A 5,798-nucleotide genomic window follows, 5' to 3' on the forward strand; every position below is an offset into this window, starting at 1 on the left:
TCATTTGAATCATTTTGTAGTGGGGAGACTCTAGCACTGCATCATACAGGAAATACTTGGTCATCATTCAAAGAGTGCTGCTGACAGACGGGAATGGTTGTTGGATTTACAGGAACAGCCCACCACTAAATTGAAGGTAATATTCTACAAGCTCCCATGATACTATGTTCTTAATATTGACATGAGACAGGAACCTCATGAAATTGTAGTGTGTGGGGGGGGGGGCCACGGGGAATCCCTGTGGTGGTGTGTTTTTGTTTTTGTTTTTTTTGGGGGGTTTTTTTGTTTGTTTTGTTTTTAAGATAGGCTTTATGCCCCCTGTATATTAGAACTCACAGCTTTAGTTAAAATTTTCTAGAAATGTATGGAAATTTTTAATGGCCTCTTGATGTACAAGTTCTGTCACCATTGCTTATTAATCGTTATGCAAAAATATAACCAAAGAAACTACTCGGCCTCAAACTTGGTGCATAAAAAATTTTTCTTAATATTTTTGTATGTGAAGAATCATAAGGACTTTTATGAATATTTCTAACACAACTCTATATCTGTAAATTAATTTATAATATCTGCTGGAGCTGCAAAGATTTTTTTCCCAAGAAAGTACTCTGCATGCTAAGAATAAACTCTTCGATGGGATGACTCCTGGCTTTTGTGTTACTGCCTTTCTGACCTCAGTGTCTTTCTTGAAGGAACAAAAATGGATGACCTGTCACTCAAGCCATTAGAGGGACTCTGTTGAGTACTTGACTTTGCACATTGGCTTTGAACTCCACCTAATCCCAGGTGGAAAGGGCTAGAGGAGAAGTTACTATTCACGAAGGGCTTGGGGCATGAGTGTTGGGTTTATTTATACTACAGAAGCAGTTCTGTTAGAAGCTAAATTTGAGCTGGGATGGATGGGCCTCCATAGTAGAATGCTTGTCTAGCCTTCCTAGGATAAGGCTGTATGTAATTAGGGGTGGAGGACAGATTAAGCTGAGTTTTGGTGCACAATAGCCCAAAGAAAGTGTTCTGAGGCTGCCCTTTCTCCGTGGAGCTTTCCAGGGTGAATGTGCTCTTGGGAAGAAGGAGCCACAGGCAGCCCATTTCCAAGGCTGGAGCAGGAAGTTTGAACTTGGCCCCACCCAGAAGGTCTTTGTTTAGGCTGCCCCGTGTATCATGGCATGCCTATTAGGTCCCAAAAGCATACCCACCCAGTTGAAATATCTACCCTAGCTCACATAGTCATTTTTTAAGAAATTTTCTATTCACTTTACATACCAACCACAGATCCTCCCTCTTCCACCCCCAAACCCACCCTCCACATAGGGTCATATTAACTCAGGTGAGAACCTTTAACCTAAACTTTAAGGAGATCAAGTGTGGGGTTTAGTTGGGAAGAAAGGAAAACCAGATCAAAATGTGTCCTAGAAGGAACTAGATCTGGATAGTTGATTGACATTGAACACTGGAATGATAGCATTGTGAGGACCTATTGCCTGACTTTGAGGGGTCAGCAAGGTGACAGACCCAGCATGAAATATACTAGGGTGTGGCTCTTGCCAGCCATCTGCTTAAGGAGCAAGGAAGTTGCTGGGGCCTGGATGGTTCCGGGTCAAAGTGCACCAGCACCCAGTTGCTGCAGACCCGTGCATCTATGATGTTTTCTGCCTTGGAACCATAGCAGAAAATTTAAAAGTGGGCTAGACCACACTTTGGGTGGCTTGCAACAGTCCGGAGAACAGAATGCCCTATAATATGTAGCTAGGGTCCCTGGGGAGTGAGCCCAGGCTGAGGCTAATGTGTCTCAGGTTTCTGTGGCCTGCTGTGCCCTTTGAAATACGGTAGGGCAGGAGAATTTGAGGACCTATTAAGTTTTACACTTCTGTCTTTGTACATATATTTTGGGTTTTGGAAATAGTCTTTTGAAGCCTAGACTGGCCTTCAAACTGACTCACTGTGTAGCAGAGGCTGACATTCAATTGTGCTCATCCATTCCCTGAGTGCTGCGCCACCATGCTCGGTTCATCTTGACATTTTAAAATCCTCCATCACTCTTGAACTTCCTGAAAAAAGGCAGCTGAGAAGGCTTTGAAAACAGCTTTGCAGCCTCCCCCTCATGGAGGCCAACTGTGCTCCCAAGGCAAACCAAGGCAGGCTGAGAACACAAAAGACTTCCCAAACTTCAGAGGGGATTCCCAGGGCCTTCCCTGCCTTCTGAGGCTTGAAAGCACCTGTCTTTAGCCTGGTTGACTTTTGTCTTTTTTTCCTACTGTTTCTGGGGCTAAAACTTTGAGGTCATTAATGAGAAAGAAACCCCTGGTGCTCTCACAGGGCAGGAGGTCGGCTGGCTGCTAGGCTAGAGCCCTGGCTTTGGCTTTGCCTTTGTCATGGAAAGCTGTCAACTGGGGCATGCGGTTAGGTGGGGTTAGGCTGGCACCATGAGAAAAGGAATTTCCTGCCAGATTTGGGAACAAAACACAAAGAGGCCGAACAGACTGATGCCCTCCTGAATTCCTCTCCAGGAGGCCTAAAGAACGGCCTTTTATCATGTTAAAAAAGGCAAGTGTCACCATTGACCCATCTGTAAGGTGGCATTGTTCAAACACCGATATGACTAACTTCTCACCCTATCAGCCCTAACAACAATGAATTAGAGTTATTACCTGGCCTGGGAGTTTCTATAACCGGGCCTGATGGGTGATCTAAGTGGCTGCTTCAGCAAGTGCTCAAACCAGGATTCAAAATGAGGCCATTGGGGTTGGAGAGATAGCTCATACCTTTAATCCCAGCACTTGGGAAGCAGAGAGGCAGGTGGATTTCTGAGTTTGAGGCAGCCTGGTCTACAGAGTGAGTTCTAGGACAGTCAGGGCTACACAGAGAAACCCTGTCTTGAAACACAAAGCAAAACACGCCCCCTCTTTAAAAAAAAAGTATATATATTGTTCTTAGAACCAAGTTGGGTTCTCAGCACCTACTCTACTCACAGCTGGAACTCCAGTTCCAGGGGATCTGATGTTTTTTTCTGACATCCTTGGGCTCCTACACATGTGATGCACACACATACACACAAATATTTTGAATTTTAAATTAAGCTATGTGATGTCATAGCTGATCACATTACACTGCCAATCATTTCAAAAAGAAAAGTAACTTTCCCAAAACCACACAGCCACACCAGGAGCCTAGAATCCAGCCTTCTGCCTTCCAGTTTGGTTAGTTTCTGTTCCAGGAATTTCCTTTGTGTGGACCCTGAAGTTAAAATTTGAGTCTGGGTTGTCTCTTCATGGACGCAGAAGTTTAAACTGTGAAAAGTCACTTTTCCTTGGCATACCTCGCCCTCAGAAGCAGCCCACAGTCTAGTCAGGAGTTCCGGGTCTCTGGCTCTGAAGCCACTCAGGAAAGCTAGACACTGGTAACAATGATTAAGAACTTTGGACCCTAGCTGGGCATAGGGGCACACGCCTTTAATCCCAACACTCAAAATGCAGAGGCAGGCAGATCTCTGGGAGTTCCAGGCTAGCCTGATCTACATATTGAGTTCCAGGACAGCCAAAGCTACATAGTGATATCAAAAATAAAAAACAAACAAAAGGACCTTTTTGGACCTATGGAAAATTTTTTTCACTGATTTAACAAATCCCCAGGCACCACATCCTGTCCTGGGCTTTTTTTTTTTTTTCCTTTGGAGAATTTTTTTAAATTTATTTTACATACCAACCACAGATCGCCCTTCTCATCCCTCCTCCCGCTCCCCAACCCCAGCCTTCTCCCAGCTCCCGACCCACCCCCCATCCCCTCCTCCAAAAGGGTAAGAGCTCCTATGGGGAGTTAGCAAAGCCTGGTACATTCAGTTGAAGCAGACCAAACCCCTCTCCCTGCATCAAGACTGAGCAAGACGTCCCACCATAGGTAATGGTCTCCAGAAAGTCAGCTCATGTACCAGGGATAGATCGTGATCCCACTGCCAGGGGCCCCTCAAACAGACCCAGGTACACAACGGTCTCCCGTTATGCAGAGGGTCTAGTCAGGTCCCATGCAGCATCCACAGCTGTCAGTCTAACGTGTGTGAGTTCTTACGAGCTTGGTTCAGTTGTCTCTGTAGATTTCCCTACTCATATAATCCCTCTTCCCTCTCTTCAACTGGACTCCCCGAGTGTGCTGGGCTTTGAGGGTGCTGAGGTGACTGTGATCCAGTTCCTGAAGTCACTGCTTAGAAGGAAAGTCAGCCCCTTGGGAAACACAGAGGGACCCAAAGGGCTGGAACGAATAACGATTAGTAGAATGCTTGCCTAGCGTGCATGAAGTCCTGGGTTCGATCCCCAGCACTGCATAAACCAGGTATGATGGCTGACATCTGTAATGCCAGCACTCTAGAAGTGGAAGCAGAAGATCAGATGTTCGATCATCCTCCAGATGATAGCAAATCACAATGCACGCATCTCTCCCTTCCATGCTAGAATCACAAGCAGGCATTAGCACAGGATTCTTCCTTCTCTTCTCCAAGGATGGAACCAACTGAACCCACTGCCACTCCATTCACTTTTAACTCTCTGCATCATTGTCAACCCATACCCAGGCCTAACACAGTTATACAAACTCCCTGGGGATGAAATGGAGGACAGCAATATCTACTTCCCATGGTTGTCAGGAAAGCTGACATACTAGCTTATGAGTAATCTATGTGTTAGCCGGACCCTGTCTCCACTCACTAAGCCTCCCCTTGTCTCCTCTCAGAAAGTTGTCTGTAAGTCAGGCATTGTGGTATGCACATGTGATCTCAGCCCTTGGAGAGGGTAAGACTGGAAGGTGGAGAGTTCAAGACCAGCCTAGGCTACATAGTGAGGCTGTATCAGGATGAGAATGAGAGACTGTGTGTATGTGGAAGAGGGGGTACTGAATAGATGGCCCAGCAGTTAACAGCACTGGTTTGCTCTTCCAGAGGACCAGGGTTGGATTCCTACCATCCACATGGTGGCTCACAACCATCTGAAACACCAGCTCCAGGGCATCTGATACATTCTTCTGGCCTCCATGGGCACCAGGTATGCATGTGGTACATACACATACATGTCGGGATGGTCTGGCCCATGTCCCACCAGTTCGCTTGGCCTCTCTGCATATCTTTGGCCTGAGGATCACTGCAGCCTCCTCACTGGGCCTCCTTCCTCAAGTCAGGACCTAGCCTCCCACCTTCCGTTCCTCCCTGCTCTGCACTGGTCAGTCTTACTACTTGGACACCAATGTGCCACTTATCTATTTAAATTTAGTTTGGAAGCAGGGTCTCACTGTATAGCCCAAGCTGCCTCAAACTGCTGTCCATCTTCAGTGCCTGGGACCTACAAGAGAGAGCGAGCCGACATACCCAGGGCTGTATAGAAACCCCCTGGAACAAGTGTGGCACTTTCTGAAATGTGCTGGATAAGGTAGAGAACCCAAAGTTCCCTGAAGACACAATAGGTAGTCAGTGCCAGACAGAATGTTGTAGGAATCTGAAACCAGCAAGATACGCTGAAGTCGGGAGGCCCCAGGGAGCCTGTCACAGGCATATTCCCAGTGGGGTGCCTGCTCTAATCTGTGAAATGGCAGGGAAATGAGGTGTGATCAGCCCCTCTCTCAAACCTACCATTTCCCTGGTTAATACCTTCCAGAAGTGCTATGACCGATTTTAGCGAGTAGTATCACAATCAAACCCTGAAGTTCCTCTGGCCTCAAATTCACTATGTAGTTGAGGATGACCTTGAACTTTTGATTCTCCTGCCTCTATCTCTGGAATGTACCCAGGAGACAGGCAGTCAGATCTCTGAGTTTGAGGT

Source organism: Peromyscus eremicus, chromosome 3 (assembly GCF_949786415.1).
Source record: "Peromyscus eremicus chromosome 3, PerEre_H2_v1, whole genome shotgun sequence".
Taxonomy (NCBI): Eukaryota; Metazoa; Chordata; class Mammalia; order Rodentia; family Cricetidae; genus Peromyscus; species Peromyscus eremicus.